Raw genomic sequence first — 21,419 nt, 5'->3', positions numbered from 1 at the left:
ATATAGTAAGTTTCCACCCACATAGATATTCCTGGGTTATTTTGTTTCACTGGCCAATCCAGTTACCTTTGCACCAGTATATTGCTGTATTAATTAGTAAAGCTTTATACCAAATCTTTATATGTGGTAGGTCAAGTCTCCCCACCTTATTATTCTTCTTTTGTGACCTAAATCCCTATTATTTCTTTATTAAACACATTTGTTTTATATTGTTTGATAATTTTTTTTTTTTTTTTTTTTTTTTCTTTTCCGTACGCGGGCCTCTCACTGTTGTGGCTTTTCCCGTTGCGGAGCACAGGCTCCGGATGCGCAGGCTCAGCGGCCATGGCTCACGGGCCCAGCCGCTCCGCGGCATATGGGATCCTCCCAGACCGGGGCACGAACCCGTATCCCCTGCATCGGCAGGCGGACTCTCAACCACTGCGCCACCAGGGAGGCCCAATATTGTTTGATAATTTTAATATCTGAAATGTTTACTAATCTTATTCTCCTGAATACTGCTTCTGATACTCATTTATGACAACTTGTTTTGTAATTTTTGATTGCAAACTCGTTTTTTAAAAAAAAAAATTTACCTGTGGGGATTTTTTGAGTCCTGCATTGAAGGTAGAGTCCTTCAGAGGGGATTTTTGTTTGCTTCTGCCAAGTACTTGGGGGGATTTTAAACTTAGGACTACCGTAAATTCTTGCATTAATTTTCTTTTTTATAACACCATGTAGTGTGAATTTCAGTAGCAAACCCACAAGACCAGCTTGTGGTTACAAGTGATCAGGGAGATATTCTTTTCACTATATTCAGTGCTAAGGTTTGAGCCAATCAGTTTTTTTTGCAGTGCTGTGGAAGGTGACAGGCTGATTTTATTATGCACTCTTACAATGAAGGTGCAGAGATTTGGAAGTCTATGCTGAGGGGACCTGAAGTTTAAACTCTCCACCAAAGAAGAACCTAGAGTTTGACTGCTTTCTGTTCCTCTTTCACTAAGGAATGAGTGGGCTTCCCTGGTGGCGCAGTGGTTGAGAGTCCACCTGCTGATGCAGGGGACACGGGTTTGTGTCCCGGTCCCGGAAGATCCCACATGCCGCGGAGCGGCTGGGCCCGTGAGACATGGCCGTTGAGCGTGCGCGACCGGAGCCTGTGCTCCGCAACAGAAGAGGCCGCAACAGTGAGAGGCCTGCGTACCGCAAAAAAAAATAAAATAAAAATAAGGAATGAGCATGTGAAAACCCTAGCCCAGGGTTTACCAGGTTCAACAAATACTCTAAGGCATACCTCTCTGGATCACATTTTTACCTAGGTTTTTTGTTATTTGTTTTTGTTTGTTTTAACCTCTTTGGCTAAACAAACCATCACCATCTTCCACTCTGCCTTTCCAGTTCACAGTTGCATGCAAACACTATTTTTATATCTATCACATCATTTTTAGTTGTTTACCCTGAGACATTCGGGTATGTAGTTCACCATACTAACAAGACGTAAAGGCTACATTTTATTTTTTTCCTTCAGATTTATCTACCCTTTACTTATTTCTTTAAGATGTCTCTATTTTTCTATTTTTCTGCTTTCAAAAACTCAGATACTCATCTTGAAGAACCTCAAATGATATGGAAGTATAAAAGTTACAGCCCCCCACCCCACCTCCACATAACCCTATTGCAAAGACACTGTTAATACTTTGCTCTCATATGATATATATTTTTATTTTATATATTTTGTTATACAAAATAGTATACCTACTCATATTTCCCTATTGTTCTTTAACGTGGTTTTAAAAAAGGAAACACTGTATCAGGTAGAATTTAACACATTAATTATAGCTCTTCTTCATGAACCTTTTCAAAAGAAAACACTGTCTTGCAAATCTTGAATTTATTTCTCTTTTGTTCAATTTAGAATCCTACTTTCTGAAAGACACTCTGAAAGTATATTTTAACATACTTTACTGAATATGCAATGTTTGCTTGGAGACCCACACTCACCAATTCACTTTATGCTATTTATTAGTAAATAATTTAAATAGACTCAACATGACATATTTTCAAGGCTTGACATTCTCATTTCTTTTTATAAAATTCCATCCCTGGATTAGGATTTTGTAAGTCATTAGGTATAGTGGGATTACAAAATATTTTCAATATGCTCAGTATACTACATAAATTTTATTTCAAATGATACTAAGTAGATTTAAAGTAGCTGTTATATTCCTGAAAGGGACTCAGTACTCTCACCGGCTTTGAGCTACCATCTTCTCTGGTTGCTCCTATATGCTGCAAAAGCATACCTCTTTTGAGGGATCAAATGACCAGTTAATGACATCTACCATTTCAATATTTTGGAGGTCCACTAACCAAGAGGGTATCAATACACATTTTTTTTTTTTTTTTTTTTTTTTTTTTTTTTTTTTGTGGTATGCGGGCCTCTCACTGTTGTGGCCTCTCCCGTTGAGGAGCACAGGCTCTGGATGTGCAGGCTCAGCGGCCATGGCTCACGGGCCCAGCTGCTCTGTGGCATGTGGGATCTTCCCGGACCAGGGAACGAACACGTGTCCCCTACATCGGCAGGCGGACTCTCAACCAGTGTACCACCAGGGAAGCCCCAGTACACATATTTTTAAGCTGTGCTGAAAACCCATTCTAATTTACTTAAAGTACTTACTGATTAAAATAAAATACTGCTCCTACCATAGAAGCTATTTATTGTGAGAAAAAGAGCAAAGAATTCTGTTTAAATTTTGTCTATCAAAAGATGTTTTAAATGTGGATTTTGGCAAACTTTTGGAATCAAATGCATTGGCTCTTTGAGAATTAAAATGAATTTCTGGCAGGGATGGGTTGCAGAGTCTACAAGAAAACCTGTTGCAAGTTTAATAAAGAAACTAACTGGATAAAAGTTAACATTTATGTCAATCATGGTTTCAAAGAATAGTGATAGAGATAGGAAAAGAAACAGGTGAAAAGAAAGTTTCTTTCTGATTGTAAAAAGCTTGTAACAGAGAATGAGAGAAAAACCCTAGGCAATAAAAATTGTTGTACAAGAAAGGAAATGTAATTATAATATATTACTTGGTTTTGCAGTGAACAATATTTATATAACATCAATAAGGTAAACATTAATTTTTAAAACTATATTGGTAAGATAGGGGGACACAGAGCTACTAGGTGGTATAAGTGAGCTAAGTCATCACCTATGATAAATAAATTATCTATAATTTCTATCTATAAATAATGTCTAATATTGGTAAACCTAGACATAGCATTATTTACAATTAGGTGGCTAAATACTTGAGAACATTTGAAGCAATTAAAAACTAAAAGCAATTATCTTCAGGTGGATTCCTATGGAGGGGACACTCAATACTATTTGATTTAACATGTGCCTGTAACGAGTAAATTTTTTAAAAAAGAAGTAAAAAGAGTAAGGCCATAACAGGGAATTGAAGGCATATGCTTTCTCACTCCACTTCTGCGTTTTAGCATGCAATAGAGAGGCAATATGGTGCAACAAGCACTGGATTCAGATCGGCACAAACATGCATTTGAATTCTGGCTGTGCAACTGACTATTTCAAATACCTGCGGGAAAGTCAGTTAATGTTTTTGAAGACCATATTCTTTTATATATAATTAGGCAATAATTATTCCTATCATGCAGAGTTACTGTGAGGACTACCAACAATCTATATGAAGCATATGGCACCTAGAAAATGCTTAATTAATAGTTGCTGCTATAATTATTCATTATTTCTTGCCAATAAAAACAATAGCTAGCTATATCAAAGTTTATGCATACTTTCTAAAGCCTCATTCTTATTTTGAAATCTGAATCACATAACTCTCTGGCGAGCTTTATCATCTGCACTTTACAGCTGAGCAAAAAGGACAAGCCTATTTGCCCAAATCCTCCTACTGGTAAGAAATTAAACTTGAAACAAAATTACAAATGCTGGGCTTCCCTGGTGGCGCAGTTGTTGGGAGTCCGCCTGCCGATGCAGGGGACACGGGTTCGTGCCCCGGTCCGGGAGGATCCCACATGCCGCGGAGCGGCTGGGCCTGTGAGCCATGGCCGCTGAGCCTGCGCGTCTGGAGCCTGTGCTCCGCAATGGGAGAGGCCACAACAGTGAGAGGCCCGCGTACCGCAAAAAAAAAAAAAAAAAAAAAAAAAAAAAAAAAAAAAATTACAAATGCTTAGTTTGCTCAGTCTGTCTCAAAAATAGTTCTGTCTCATTCAAACAATAAACAGAAAAGCAGAGAAGGCAAGGACATATAGCCTTTTCTGAGGTTTAGTACACTGTTTTCATCATACATAATGATAAAATCATTAATCATAAATAAGTTCTTTCATCACAGTTAGCAATAAGGTGATTAATGGTGGGGAAAAGAGAAGAAAAGTTCTAAACAGAAAATAGCTATGAATCTAGGTATCAGTCCAAGGCCCAAAGTTTTCTAATATTCAAAAGACAGAGAGAGAAATTTAATTATTTTTACTTAATGTAGCCTAGATAATAGAATTAATAGAACTCTAATAGTAGAGTTAGAGTCAACTGGGATCATGTACTTCCTGACCTAACTTTGTTATTCATTTGTACCTAAGCCCTCATAATTTCTTAAAGTATGCTAAAAAATTTATCTTTCCCTTAAAATGACAGAGGAGAACAATTAAATATAACTTTATGGAATGTGGGCTATAATGTAATTTTTCAAGCCTGATGGTGTCTGGCCTTGTTATAATTCATGGAGTCAAAAAAAGAAACCCTCATTCATATGCCATCTATGCCTAGGACACTGCTCACCACCTGTGAACCACCTCTGAAGGGCTGGACTTGTAAATCCAGGTCTGTGAACAATGAACTAGAACTCCAACTAAATGTAAATATCTTGAAAGCAGGGAGTTAAGTCTTGTTCACTGCTCCATCAACAGTGCCTACCTTACGAATGCCTTGCGAACACTAGATGCTCAGCTGACATTTGTGGAATGGATGAAAGAGTAAATAATCATTCCTAAGTGATTGAGTTTTCACTCTGCAAAGACAAAATTACTAAGTATAAAATCTAATAATAAACTTATTTTATTTATAACTCATGACATATTTTTCCTTAATTAAAAATCAACTAATATAGATAAAATGAAGTGCTATCCATTTGGAATTAAAATTCTGCTACTTATAAAATGCAATGTCAATGTTATGGTTTAACTACTTCTGTTTCATAATGAGGTACTTTCACCCATCCTTTATTTGTAAAAATAATGAGAACAGTAAGAGTTTCTAACAATTTTTTCTAACCTAAACTATTATAGCCACTATAAATAGGCCTGACATATATTAGCTCATTCACTCTTTACAACAAATTTATGAGACAGATATTATCACCACATTTGACAGATGAAGAAAACAGAGTTTAAAATGGAGGTGTCCAAGGTCACAAAGATGGTAAAATCCATATAAAATTACTAATTCTAAAATAAACAGTTTAATCACAGAGACAGTTGACATACACACACACACACAGAGACTCACAATACATCTAGCCTGCTACCCAACCGCAAGCATGAGAGAATGTTCATCTACTCTTTCAACATTTATTGAATACCTATTATGCTCCAGGCACTATGCTGGGCAACCTTAAAGATCACTTGTAATTCTGAAATAAGTGGCATACAACAACATTGCTCTCTGAGACCTTACTGTTGAAAACTATACTTTGAAAGTTTCCCCACTCTGTTCATATCCAGGTGTAACATGTGTGCTTTTGTCTGTCCTACTAGCTACATACTTCTTTGAGGCAGAGTGGCACCAGATTCATTTTCTTGTATTCCCTAAAAATGCCTAGGCACAGTGTGATGTTATAAAAAGTTCTCAATAAACATAGTTTGAACTAAATTTCCTGGGCTGAGAAAAAATGTAGATGAAGATTTTATCTTCAAATCTTCCATGCAATTATTCTATACTTAAAAATATATATAAATGCCCCAAATGAGACAGTTTTATTTTTTTAATATTTTATCGGTTTTAATAAAATTGTTAAATTTTCATAGAAATAAATATAAAATCTATTCTTATAAATCTCATGTTCTATGTAAACAGGCTTTGCTTGCTTTTCATATATTATAATCTTAGGTGATGTTCCTTTTATAATATGGCCTTTCCCTACAATCTAATTTTGTGCATATGATTTCAAAATGATAAAAAGATTCTATTTTAAAAGGAATAAATAAAATTTTTTCTATTTTTTCTCAGAGCCATTATTATGATTACAGAAATATATGAATACTTGATTTCACAAGAATCATATATAAAAAAAGAACCCACAGCTTGACAGGAATTATTTTATTTCCTCTTCTGACACTGCATTTTGCTTTTTAGTCTAGATAAAAATAAAATCAATTTGAAAGGACAGATTTTAATCTCAGATGCTACTAAGGATTTTTTTTTTTTTGGTAGAAAAAAATATGTGGCAATTCATGCTATGCATTAGAGATCAGAATCTAGCCCTAAGTTTACATGCCTGATGGGTTTCTATTTGAACAGGCATAAATGTGAATAGTAACTGTAATAATGCTTACCAGAGACAGAGTTGATGCAACATCAACCAGTTTCCCCTCTTATCTATAGCATTAAATTGCTCCACTATAGCAAAATACTTTAACAAACCACACACAAAATCCTATGCACTGCCTAGATATAACCCCAAACAATACATATGCACATCTATAACATGATTCCAGTAGACAGAACAAATACTGATGTTAACTATTCATAGAAAAGCTCATTCAATAACCAATTTCTGAAGTTCCACGTTTGCCCAGGGTACAAATTAATCATTTGTGAGTCACAAGTAAACCAAGAGGAGAGAAGAGTTCATTACATAGTGGTATATACTATTTACTGACCATATATATGAGGACCACTTATTTTACTGGGCCTAAGTATTCTCACTGAATATTCTGGCTGGTTCTAAAATTGGAAACTTAGCCTCTTTATTCTCTGTTAGGAAAAAAAAAATGCTACAGTAGCATCTTCTGGCCACTAGTCAGTTGGCTGGCTCTTAAATGCTCAAAGAAGAGAAAAGGACATTGCCCAGAATGTTGACCATGCAGCCTTACTGTTAGTAATCCTCGTTTTGCTATTCCTCCTTCGAATTATAATCTGGCAGTTTCTCCTTCGTATATGGATAATACTGACACAGGAACCTCTGGGAGGCATAAACTTATCTTGCAGAATTGATTTAATTGATTTGTACTCCTATTACCTAGCAGTAAGATCTTAGGTAAGTCATCCCATATAGTAATATCTGACCTTCCAATCTTATAGAATACTTATGTTAAGAAAAGTAGCAGCATTTATGAGTGTCAGTGAAGTTCTAGGCCCTGTGCCCATGTTTTACATATGTTTTCACATTTAATATTCAAAAGCAACCAACCTTTTAAGGTACATAGGCTCATTTCCATTTTACATATAAGGGCCATATAAACGCACTAAAGATCAGAAATTTGAAGTAATGACATAATAAATGTCAGAGCCAGGAATCAAATCTAGGTCTAAGTGACTAAACTGATCATGAAGTAAAATAATAAACATGAATGCGAAATAATGAAGTAGATAGATAAATATGAAAATAAAAATCCTTTGGAATTCCAATTAGGTAATTGAGGAGTAATTTGAATCAGACTTGTTATCCCACTGATAACAATTATAAACTGCAGAAAAATACTAAAACAAACAAATTAAAAAGAACTATCTGAAGACACAATGGAGAGTGACCAAAAGCAGGCAGAAACAGAAAGAGAGAATTTTATGCTTGAAAGAGGAGAACATCACTGGGCAAGATCTACATTTATATGGGTTTCCCTTGAGGTAAAAAGATGAGGGAGGAGCTAGAATTAATGCAGAAGGCCACACTTTTATTGAGTGAGCTATCAGAGGCCAGAGTTCAAAGTTGAGAGAACGGTTGACAATTGAGTGTTCGGGGAGGTGGATTTCAGAAAAAAGGGAAACACAGAGAAGGAGTTTAAAAATTTGCATGTATACTCCCACCAGGGTTGATCCCTGAACTGCATATTTTTGGGGAAGACTCTAAAGAACCCAGTGGAAAGTAACAGATGGAAGGTTGAAACAGGGATTTCTATTGCTGCTCACTGTGTGAGACAGAGTTTGGAGTTTGAATCCCACCAAATTAAAGCAGCTTGGTGAACAACTCAGGGTTTCCACAGAAATCCCTCAAAGGCAACATTTTAGGAGTAAAGATTATATCCCTGTACTAAAAGAGTCACCCTTTAGGGTGACTAGGATTAAGGGCAAATCCCAAAGAGATCTACTCTAACAAAACATAAAACCAAGCCTTTACTAGATAAAGACAGCAGCCAGTGAAAGTCAATACTCTTCAGAGGAAGATGACAGAATCCAGAATCTCTAATGTGTATATCTATCCAGTATACAATAAACATGAACAAACAGTAGAATGTGACCCAAAGTCCATAGAAAAAGCTTCCCATAGAAAAGACTCTGAGAAGACTCACACAAGTATTTTAAGGAAGCTATTATAAACATTATCAAGAACATAAAGGAAAATATCATCATAATGAATGCACAAATAGAGATCTTATCAGGGAAACAGAAACAATAAGAAAGAATTGAGTATACTTAAAAATGGTTAAAATAATACATTTTGTTATGTATATTTTACCAGAATACATTTTTTTAAAAGAATCAAATTGAAATTGTAGCAATAAAAAGCTCAGCATCAAAATGAAAAATTCACTGTTCAGGCTTAATAGCATATTGGAGATGACAGAGAAACCAGCTGGAGAACTGGAAGACAGATGAATAGAAATTTCTCAAGGACAGATAGAAAAATATTAGGAAAAAAATCCACAGTCTCAGTGACCCATGTACCTAGCCATTGAATAATATCAAGTAATCTAGTGTACATGTATTTGGAGCCCCTCAAGGAGAAGAGAGAGAAAATGGGGCAGGAAAAAATATGTGAATAAGTAAAAAGATTTCAAAATTCCCCATGTTTGGTGAAAAAAATCAACCTACAGATCCAAACAGCTCAGCAAAACTCAAGAAGGAAATATACAAAGAAACATACTCTAGGCACATCATGTCAGATTGCTGAAGATCAAAGATAAAGAGTAAATCTTAAAGTAGTCACAGGAAAAAAGAGATAATAATTCTATTAAAAGCAATTATATTAATATTATTCTGAATATACTAGCTAATTAGAAAGGAGAAAAAGAATAAAAGATATAAATATTAGGAATGAAAAGGTACCACTCTCAACAATGGATAGATCAATCCATACAGAGACCAAATAAGGAAATAATGGATTTGAACAACACTACAGACCAAATGGACCTAAGAGACATGTACAGAACATTGCATCTAACAGCAGTGGAATACACATTCTTTTCAAGTATATATGGAAAATTTTCGAGAATAGATCATGTATTAGGCCACAAAACAAATGTCAACAAATTCAAGAAGAGAGAAATTATATCAAGGATATATTCCAACCATAATGGTATGAAATTAGAAATCATAACAGGAGGAAAGCTGGAAAATACACAAACACATTGAAATTCAAGTGTACACTCCTAAACAACCAATGGATCAATGAAGAACTCAGAAGGGGAATAAAAAATGTTGAAACAAATGAAAATGGAAACAGCACACCAAAACTAGCGTGATACAGCAAAAGCAGTTCTAGTAGGAAGGTTTATAGATATAAATGCATACATAATAGAAAGATCTCTAATAAACAACTTAACATTATACCTCAAGGAACTTGAAAAAGAACAAAATAAGCCCAAAGTTAGCATTAGGAAGAAAATAAAGATCAGAGCAGAAATAAATGAAATAGAGAATAGGAAAAGAATAGAAAAGATTAACAAAACTAAGAGTTGGTTCTTTAAAAAGATAAACAAAATGGACAAAACTTTAGCTACACTAACTAAGTAAAAAAGAGAGAGGATTCTAATAAATAAAATTATAAATGAAGGGGGAGACATTACAATAGACACCACAGAAATATAAAGGATAATGAGAGACTACTATGAACAATAACACACCAATACGCTGGACAACTTAAAAAAATGGTCACACTTCTAGAAATATGCAACCTACCACAACTGAATCATGAAGAAACAGAATACATGAACAGACCAATAATGAATAAGGAGACAGAGTCAGTAATCAAAAACCTCCCAACAGGCTTCCCTGGTGGCGCAGTGGTTGAGAGTCCACCTGCTGATGCAGGGGACACGGGTTCGTGCCCCAGTCCGGGAAGATCTCACATGCCGCAGAGCGGCTGGGCCCGTGGGCCATGGCCGCTAAGCCTGTGCATCAGGAGCCTGTGCTCTGCAACGGGAGAGGCCACAACAGTGAGAGGCCCGCGTACTGCAAAAAACAAAACAAAAACAAACAAAAAAACCTCCCAACAAACAAAAGGCTAGGTAGGTTTAGATGGTTTCACTGGTGAATTCTACCAAACATTTACAGAAGAATTAACACCAGTCCTTCACAAACTCTTCCAAAAAGCTCAAGAGGAGAGAACACTCCTAAACTCATTTTACAAGGCCAGCCTACCCTAATACCAAAGCCAGATAAGGATACCACAAGAAAAGAAAAATACAGGCCAATATCCCTAATGAAAATACATGCAGAAATTCTCAACAAAATATTAGCAAAGTGAATTCAACAGCACACTAAAAGGATCATACACCATGATCAAGTGGGATTCATTCATGGGATGCAACGATGATTCAGTACATGCAAACCAATAAGTGTGATACATCACATTAATAGAATGAAGATCAAAATCAAATGATCTCAACAGATGCCCAAAAAGGCATGTGACAAAATCCAACATCCTTTCATGATTAAAAACTCTCAACAAAAACCTCAACATAATAAAGGCTATATATGACAAGCCTACAGCTAACATTATACCTATGGTGAAAGGCTGAAACCTTTCCTCTAAGATCAGGAACAAAAGAAGGATGCCTACTCTCACCACTTTTATTCAACACAGTACTGGAATTCCTAACCAGAGCAATCAGGCAAGAAAAAGGAATAAAAGCCATCCAAATGGAAAAGAAGAGGTAAAACTTTCCCTGTTTGCACAGGATATGATCTTACATATAGGAAAACCTTGACTCCACCAAAAAACTGTTAAAATTAAGAAGTGAATTCAGTAAAGTTGCAGGAGAAAAATCAATATGCAAAAATCAGTTGCATTTCTATATGCTAACAATGAATAATCTGAAAAAGAAATAAAGAAAACAATCCCATTCACAATAGTAGCAAATAAAATACTTAGGAATAAATTTAACCAAGGGGCTGAAAGATCTCTACACTGAAAACCAGAAGACACTGATGAAAGAAACTGAAGAAGACACAAATAAGTGGGAGGATATCTCATGTTAATGGATTGAAAGAATTAATATTAAATAAAATGTCCATACTACTGAAAGCCATCTTTAGATTCAATGCAATTCCTATCAAAATTTCAATGGCATTTTTTACAGAGAAAAAAAATGCAAAAATTTGTATAGAACACAAAAGGCCCCAAACAGCCAAAGCAATCCTGACAAAGAAGAACAAAGCTGGAGGCATCAAGCTTCCTGATTTCAAACTATATTAAAAAACTATAGTAATCAGTATAGTATGGTATTGGCATAAAACAGACACAGAGACCAATGGAACAGAATCGAGAGCCCAGAAATAAACCCACACATACGGTCAGCAAGGGACCAAGCTGACAAGGGAAGCAAGAAAATTCAGTAGGGAAAAGAGAGTGTCTTCAACAGTGTTGAGAAAACTGAATATCCACATGCTAAAGAATGAAAATGGACCTCTATCTTACACCACTCACAATAATTAACCTTAATTGGATTAAACACTTAAATGTAAGACCTGAAACCATAAAACTCTTAGAAGGAAACATAGTGAAAAAACTCCTTGACATTGGTATTGGCCACGATTTTTTGATTAAGGGGTTAATATTCAAAACATATAAGAAACTCATACTACTCAATAGCAAAAAAATAAAACTGATTTTTAAAAACTGGGCAAAAGAACTGAACAGACACTTTTTCCAAAGAAGATATACAAATGGCTAACAGTTCCATAAAAAGGTGCTCAACATCAATCATTGGGGAAATACAGATAAAAACCACAGTGAGATACCACTCTACACCTGGTAGAATGGCTATTATCAAAAAGACCAAGAGATAACAAGTGCTGGCAAAGATGTGAAGAAGAGGGAACTGTTGTGGATTGTTGGTGGAAATGTATATTGGTATAGCCACTATGGAAAACAGTATAGAGGTTCCTCACTTCTGGGTACATAGCTGAAGAAAATGAAATCAGTATCTCAAAGAGGTATCTACATCTTCATGTTCATTGCAGCATCATTTACAATAGCCAAGACATGTAAACAACCTGTGTCTGCCAATGAATGAATGGATAAAGAAAATATGATAATGTATATATTGATAAAAATAAATGAAATAGTACTCATCTGTAAAGAAGAAGGAAATTCTGCCATTTGTGACATCAGACATCATGGATTAACCCTGAGGGCATTATAGAATGATTTCACTTATACATGGAATCTTAAAAAACAAACAAAAAAACAAAACAAACAACTGAACTCAGAAACAGAGAGTAGATTGGTGGTTGCTAGAGGTGTGGGGAGGATGAGGTTGGGGAAATGGGTACAAACTTCTGGTTATAAGACAAATAAGTTCTGGGGATCTAATGTACAGCATGGTGATGATAGTTAACAATACTGTATTGTATACTTGAAAGTTACTAAGAGAAAAGATCTTAAAAGCTCTCACCATACACACACAGTAGCTATTTGAGGTGATGGATGTGTTAACTAACATTGTGGTAATTATTTGCAGTATATACACATATCAAATCATTACATTGTACACCTTTAACTTACACAATGTTTTCTGTCAATTATATCTCAATAAACCCAAGAAAATAAAAAGAGGAGGCAATTATATCCTAGTTTTCCTGATGACATGCACGTATACTTGAAAACCCCAAGAAAATCAATGGAAAAACTAAGACAAAGAAGAATTTAGAAAAGTAACTAGTTATACAATTAGTATATGGAAATCTAGGACTCTCCTTACAAGCCAAGTTAAAAAAAATAAAAACTAGAAATAAACCCATTTAATATGAAAAACACTAGAAAAATAAATAACTCAAATAAATCCAGATACCTGCAAGACATATAATTTGTTTTCAGGATATATCAATATTCTAAGACTGCTGATTCTCCTAAATTAATATATTATTTTACTAAGATTCTTATTAAAATACCAATAGAATTTTTTAATTTTGAGAGCTTGAAAGACAATACTAAAGTTCATATGGCTAAAACATGTCATTACCTAGGAATATTTTGAAAAAAAGAGGAGTAAAGAAAGGACCAGTCCATCCAGATGTTAAAAGCATTGTAAAGGTGCAGTAATTAAAGAGTTTAGTTCTAGAGAAGAAATAGACAAATGGAAAAATGTATAATGAGAATCCTGAAATACACTACAATATATATAAGATTTTAATATATGATAAAGGTGACATTTTAAGAAAAGGTTATTTCAATAAAAGCCACTGGGACATGAACAAAATTCCAGGTGATTTAAACACAAAAAATTTTATAAAGTAATTGGGGGTGGTGGTAGATGAATAGGCAGAACATAGAAGATTTTTAAGGCAGTGAAATATTACGTATGATACTATGATGGTGAATACATGCCATTATACATTTGTCCAAATCTATAGAATATACAATACCAATAGTGAACCCTAATGTAAACTATAGACTCCAGGTAGCAATGATGTGTCAATGTAGGTGTATCAATTGTAACAAATGTACTGCTGTGTTGGGCATATTGATAATGGGAGGTTATGCATATTTGGGGGCAGGGAGTCTATGGGAAATCTATGCACTTACCTGTTAATTTTGTTGTGAAACTAAAACTGCTGTAAAACAAAGTATCTTAACAAAAATTAAGCCATACAGGTAGGGAAGAAAAAACGGTGTTATATATTTTATAATCTTGGACATAAATTCCAGAAGCCATAGTAGAAAATAATGATAATTTGACTAAACCAAAATTAAAAATTTCAGTGTGAGAAAAAGAGACTACCATAAATCAAGTTGAAGGACAAAATTAAACAAAGAATTAATGTTCAAATTAAACATTTGAAATGCATGAAAAAGGAATATTTTATTAGTATACAAAGAGCTCTTAGAAATCAATAATACAGAGACAAATAGCAGAAAGGCCACTAGCAAACAACAATAGATCTGCTGTGTTTATGTACAAAAAAAGTCATATAAAAGTATATGCAGTGTGTAAATGTGTATGCATATGTGTGTGGCACATGTATGTACATACATGTACTTGTATATGGATAGAATTCTGAAATGATACATTAAAAAAGTTAAGAAGTTACTTGTGGGAAGTAGAAACAGGATGGCTTCAAATTTTACTTTTTATTTTACACTTTTCCATATTATTTGTTTCTTATTTTAAAAACCATGAGTTGTATTATTTTTATAATTCAAAAGCAAAACCTGATAGAAACACATTACTTCTGTAGAACCCCACCAGTAATATGCTGACTGTTTGAACCAATATATTCATTTCTGTAGTCCCTCTCCTCACTCACTGACAACATTACATGCTGAATTCTATTATGGCATTAGAAACATTTCAAAAAAAGGGAGTGACTTAGTAAAATCCGGTCAAACAAAAAGCAGTAAAACTCTAGACTAAGGGAAGTTTACTAAATAAAGGTAGCACACTTTTACATATGAACTTTTTTTATCCTTAAATTGTTTTTGAAATATACAGCAGAAAAAACAAAGTGATTATTGCTGTTTTCATTTTGGTTCTTTAAAGTCAGAACTAGAGAGTTTTGTCTAGAACTCCCTTTCTCTTCATTCCTTCTGGGACTTTAAAATCAATCAAGTCTCGCCTTTCAAGGCCTATCACACTCAGACTTCTCTCTTATGGATGCATCTTCTCTAACCTCAGCAGTTTTTCTTCCAGGAAAACTGGTCTCTCTGCCCAAGATTCTAGTTATTAACAAGCAATAGCTGCGTGAAAAGCACTTGACCAGTTGCATGCTCAATAAAGAAGCATGCAGACAAGGAACAATGACAGTAATTAATGTAAGGATCTGGGTCTGACCCATTAGTAGAGTAATTTGAGATACAGTATATTGCATATTGTAGAGAGTTTTAAGAAGTTTCTCCTCAAAGATGCCGGATCAAGGTGACACTTTTTCTCCAATAAATTGGACAACCTAGAAGAAATTGACAAATTTCTAGAAACATACAATCTGCCAAGACTGAATCAAGAACAGACAATTTGAACAGACTGATCACTAGTAGTGAAACTGAATTTTTAATTAAAAAAACTCCCAGCAAACAAAAGTCCAGGAGTGGACAGCTTCAAATGGAATTCTACCAAACATATAAAGAAGAGTTAATAACTATCCTTCTCAAACTACTTCAAAAGACTGAAGAAGATGGACTACTCCCAAATTCATTCTACAAGGCCACCATTACCCTGATACCAAAACCAGATAAAGACACTACAAAAAAAGAAAATTACAGGCCAATATCTTTGATGAATAGAGACGTAAAAATCTCCAGCAAAATATTAGCAAACTGAATCCAACAATATATAAAAAGGATCACACAGCATGATCAAGTGGGATTTATTCTAGGGATATAAGGATTGTTCAGTATTCACAAATCAGTCAGTGTGATACACCACATTAATAAAAGGTTAAAAATCATGTGATCATCTCAATAGACACAGAAAAAGCATTTGACAAAATTCAACATCCATTCATGATAAAAACTCACATCAAAGTGGGTATAGAAGGAACATATCTCAACATAATAAAAGCCATTTATGACACACCCACAGCGTGAACTCAGTAGTTGCGGTGCACGGCTTGGCTGCCCCATGACATGTGGGATCTTAGTTCCCTGACCAGGGATTGAACCAGCGTCCCCTGCATTGCAAGGTGGATTCTTTACCACTGGACCACCAGGGAAGTCCCCAAAAGTCTACTATTCTTATTGATTGCTTGACTGATTGAAGTATAGTTGATTTACAGTGTTTTAGGTGTACAGCAAAGTGATTCAGTTATACACATACACACACATATACACATATATATTCTTTTTCAGGTTCTTTTCCATTATAGGTTAATATAAGGTATTGAATATAGATTCCTGTGCTATATGATAGGCCCTTGTTGTTTATCTATTTTATATATAGTAGTGTGTATATGTTAATCCTAAATCCCTAATTTATCCCTCCTCTTTCTTTCCCCTTTGGTTTGTTTTCTATGTCTGTGAGTCTATTTCTGTTTTGTAAATAAATCCCTTTGTATAATTTTTTTAGATTTCACATATAAGTGATATCTTATGATACTTGTCTTTCTCTGTCTGTTAAGTCTACTACTCTTGTATCATATCCACTTTTAGAGAATCTGATTCTGTGGACTAAATAAAGCTCAAAGTCATGCAGCTAGTAATTGGCAGAATCAAGATTAACCTGTAGAGACAGGACCAAAACATCTGTGTTTTTAAAAAGCTTTCCAGGTTATGCTGAAGCACAGTCAGGGTGGAGAACCACCACTCTACTAATTTGATCCGTAGTTTAGAAAAACTCACTCCTTAAATACACAGTCAACTATTCATTTAACCACGCATTTTGTTTTTTTCCCCAAAGTCTAAACATTCTTTTGGAAAAATAGATAAAAATATAAACCAGAGTTTGGAATCCTTTAGGCTTAAGTTCTGGGAAATAAAGAACATATCTCCACTTTTCAGCACTGCAAATTCTCTAGTTCCTACTTCTGTTTATCGTTTATACCAAACTCAAGGAAAATATTTAACATGAATGGTATATAACTTAGTTGGCTTTAGAATTAACTTACCTTGCAATAGCAATCCTTCTGGATGCTGTCTACAGCAGAGGGCCTAATTACAATTTTCTTCATTAACTTCAAAAACATTTACTGAGTGTCTATTGCATGCAAAAAATAATTTGAAGCAGGTTTTACCCACAAGAAAAGTATGTTTTGGAAACTTCACGTGCTTCATGCAAGAATGGAAAAACACAAGGACCCTACAATAGGATTTTATAATGCTTTACTTCCCTTCCTTTCGGAAGCTCAAAGAGAAGAAAATAAACATAAAATCTTTTTATTGAAGTGCTGAAATAAGAGTGTACACCCTGTATAAGTTTTATTATATGAAAAATCTGTGGCAATTGTCTAAATATATGGGAAATGAATGCAAAAAAAAGATATGATAAAAATGTACTGATGATCTATATACCACATACCAAGTATAAGTTAGAAAGACTTGACTAGAATAAAGCGTAGAATTAATGTTAAAAATATATAGTGGCTATGTTCATTTTGAAAGGTCATCAATTTTTCTTAACTTTATTTAAAGCGAATTTCTTACTCATGGAAATAAAAAGTAACCTTGGTTTGAATCAAGTAAAGGAAAGGAAAAACTGACTCAGTTCATTTACAAAGTACAACTATCAGTACAATTATAAATGCAAATGCTAAACCATCTTTACAGTCTTTAGGGTGTTTCATTTGTTGATATGTGTAATATGGACTCAAGCCTTTGATAATAAAACAATAATGCTATTATTTGAACTTTGATCTCAAGTAAACAAATAAAATGATAGCTATTGTTATATAATTTTAAGAAATAGAGCTATAGAGGAGATGGGAAAAAGTATCAAGAAACAATGTTCAAGAAAAATACTGCCAAATCATTATAAGCAAAATTTGTCTTTTCACAAGTGTAAAAACTTCTTTCTTAGGAGAAAAAACTCTTTGTTTTTAAAATCAATTTTTCTTCCCTAACTTTATTTTCAGTTAAAAAAAATACATAGATATATATATAAAAGACAGTGTTATTGTTGAATTGTGTTCCCCCAAAAGACACTGTTCAAATCTTAACCCTCAACATCTATGAATGTGACCTTATTTGGAAACAGGACCTTAGCAGTTGTAATCAAGTTAAGATGAAGTCATGCTGAATCCAATATGACTGTGTCCTTACAATAAGAGGAGAAGAGACACAGACACACAGGGAGAAAACCATGTGATAAGGGAGGCAGAGATTGGAGTGATGAGTCTATAAACCAATGCATGCCAAGGAATGTCACCAATACGTTAAGAAAAAGGCATAGAGCAGATTCTCCCCAATGCCTTCAAAATAACATGGCCCTATGGACAATTTGATTTCAGAATTCTAGTCTCAAGAACTGTGAGTGAATAAATTTTTGTTAATTTAAACCATCCAGTTTTTGGTAATCTGTTACAGAAGCCTAGGAAACTTTAAAAGAGAACCAAACTGCCTGTTTACTTTTATTTTTCTAGTGAAATGTCAAATCGGTTTCTCAGACTAAATAAATATCTGATCAATGTGTACATAAAGATATTTAATCCAAATAAGAAAATTCTTCAAATCATTCTGCCTTGCACATGGAATATTTTTCCAAATAATAGTGGTTGATATGAAGTTAAATTTTATAATAGGCAGTGAGTCCTTGAACACCCAAGTAAAATTTCTTGCAAAATTTGGAATATACATAGTTTTCATGAGACTAAAAGGATAACAACCATTTTTTAAGAATTATGGTTTTTAATGGTTATTTCTGGATAAACTATTTTTACATGTTTAAAAATCAACTTTAAACTGCTGATTGGGAAACTTCAATGGGCATAAAATTTACTAGCAGTACAACAAACATGATAAAAGAAATTTGGCATGAGTATAATGGACAAACTCATTATTGCTTTTGCAAGAGTTCAGCAGCTTGCTACTATGAGGAAACCTGTTTTTATTCATTTTGCAAAAAGTAGAATAATTGCAACACCTATTTATTGAATTATGTACTACACAAGTGCTAGGTAGCTAAGCTTTTTACTTATATTATCCATCCTATTTAATCCTTACAATTATATTATTATTATCAAATTTAAAGATGTACAAACTGGGGGTCAGAGAGAATCAATTTGTTCAAGGTCACACAGCTGGTGGGTGTGGCACAGTTGTGGTTAATCAGTCAGTCTTAATCTGTTCTATGAATTTGTGTTCTTGAATAGCAAGCTTGTAAGTCATACCCGCTATGTTCTAATTGCCTTTCTAACTACTGAAATTTTTTTAAATCATAATTTGCAAATAAATATTAAAATATGGGAAATAAATGAAATAGCACTTTTGATTAGAATTATAAATATCTGTGGCTTATTAATGACATGGTCATAAATAGAATGCAATTCAAAGAGAACAAAGGGCTGGTTCTTAATATAATGTGGAAGAAATATAAATTACAGCTATCTGACACAAGATACGTTGCTGTGGTTAAAGAATAACTGAAGATCAAAATAAGATATGACATGTGGATGAGTTAAAAAAGGAAATATTAGAGAAAGAAGAAATTTGACTACAGGTTGCTTACAGAGAAGCACTGTTTATAGGAACTAGTTCCATTAATTTAGCAATGGTCAATTTTAACTATTTTCTTAAATAGGTGAATTATGTATATCAAACTAAGAGAAGATTTAAATCATGATTAAAGTGTAATTCTGAGAAAAGAAGTTTTAGAAACAGTCACTTAATAAAAGGGTTAAGAAAGATCTCCCTACTCCTGAGAGCTGTTATACTAGATTCGTTTACTGAAGGAAGCAATGAAATCTATTTTTCTGAAGATCCTTAAAAAGAGAAGGCATACATTATCAGCAGTTCAGAAAGGCTTAGGTGTCTCTCTGCCAGAAAGCCGCCAGTGGATAATCACTTATGGTTCTATAAAGCCTAGTGACTGCATAATAATGCTATTCTTATAACTACGAGGAAAGGGCAACACAGCTGCTTTTTCTTTTCTTTTGTGATCAGGATTTGCTGTCCAAAAAGTTGCAGAATAATTTGAATGTAATTAGATGAAATTTTCCCCAACAGAAAAGCAAGAACTAATTTTGACTCTAGTTACTGAAAGAAAACTCAGAAGCTCTACACTGGGTTTTTTTAAACATTTATGGTCTCCTTTACCTAGAAAGCATCCCTTTATGTACAGCTTAAAAAGCAGACTCATTTGCTGGATGACTTTAGGCCTATGAGTTGAATTAACACTAAATTAAAAATTCTGAACATATCTACAGTTTCTTTGTTTGTATAAAATGCTTGGAGAAATTCAACTTTAGTGCATTCTACTCAAATTTTTATGTTTACTTTTATTTCATTTTATATTCATCTACTTAAGTCTTTATTTTTCATGAAAGTAGAGAAAGCAGATTCCATACATTTATTATTTTTTTCTTTATAATCCAGTCAATTTCTTTCCAAGCAAACCCCCTTTAAAGGGTAATGTAATTAATTTCAGTTTTAAAGATGGCACTATGGTCCATAATCCTTGGCCAGTTATTTTTCCAGGAGCAATAAAAGCTGCTGTGAAAGTAACGAAATGTTCAATGGGATCTTGTGGTGTATGATTCTCATAAAATATAAAGCTATTAGGGATGTAAAGGGATGACACCCCAAGATTTTGGAGCACTTCAGAATAGTTGTTTAAAATAAGTGAGGGAAAAAATGTAGAAATTAAACAAAAAAATTCATACATGGTATGGATAATTTTAAAATAAGTAGAAAATAATTCTAACTTCCCAAACTATTTAGTATTTGTAGTGATATGTGTGTCCAAGATAGATGCAAAGAGCCCTATTTTCAAACATGGGTACTTAATTTTTATTATTTAAATTTTTTGTATTTAGGGATATAATGTAGTCCTATACTATATAGTACTCCAGGTAAGGGCAAAAGCAGCTTTCTATAATTTTTGACATGCAGCAGTGCTCAGGAAAAAAAAAAAAAAAAAAAAAGAAATAGCTATGCTTATATAAATTGCTATACTAAAGACTACTTTTTATTTTTTCATTAAAACATAAGATAATTCTACTTGTTTCTACATACTTAATAACAGAAAACTCATAGCACAAATATTTCATTGCTTGCCTCCAAAAAATTGTTGACATCCTCTGTGGCCATCTGTCAAGGTGATCATTCCTTTGTGTTTGATGGAATTAGAGGAGTATCACAGTTCTACAGATTGATGAAGAAAAATATTCTGTGCTCTTGGCTTCTGGTATATATTTCCTTGGTCCTGTTAAAAAGGAAATAAAGGTGAATTCTGAACAGACAGTTATTCTATGTTTCTTTAGATTCACATTTAAGGACATTTTGAGATTCTTAATGAGTTCTCGTTAAGAATCATAGAATTTTAGTCTTACACACAGGACTTGCTAAATTTATGACTCCAGGTAAGAAAGAGCTATATAAATCAGATGA

The 21,419-nt window shown here is 33.9% G+C and overlaps 1 protein-coding gene across 6 annotated transcripts in view; it reads right to left on the bottom strand.

The window, feature by feature from the left end:
* MBD5 (methyl-CpG binding domain protein 5) overlaps nt 1-21,174 on the bottom strand; it is a 244,949-nt gene extending 223,775 nt beyond the window's left edge. For all 6 annotated transcript variants that reach the window (XM_082630254.1, XM_082630255.1, XM_082630256.1 and 3 more), the window contains exon 1: nt 21,087-21,174. The gene's annotated coding sequence lies outside the window, so the exon portion shown is untranslated. The remainder of the gene's footprint in view (nt 1-21,086) is intronic.
* Between the last annotated feature and the right edge of the window lie 245 nt (nt 21,175-21,419).

This window comes from Mesoplodon mirus (assembly GCF_964341445.2).
Source record: "Mesoplodon mirus genome assembly, chromosome: 8".
In the NCBI taxonomy this organism is placed as follows: Eukaryota; Metazoa; Chordata; class Mammalia; order Artiodactyla; family Ziphiidae; genus Mesoplodon; species Mesoplodon mirus.
The sequence above is the reverse complement of the archived record's forward strand: the minus strand, read 5'-3'. Positions and strand labels throughout refer to the sequence as shown.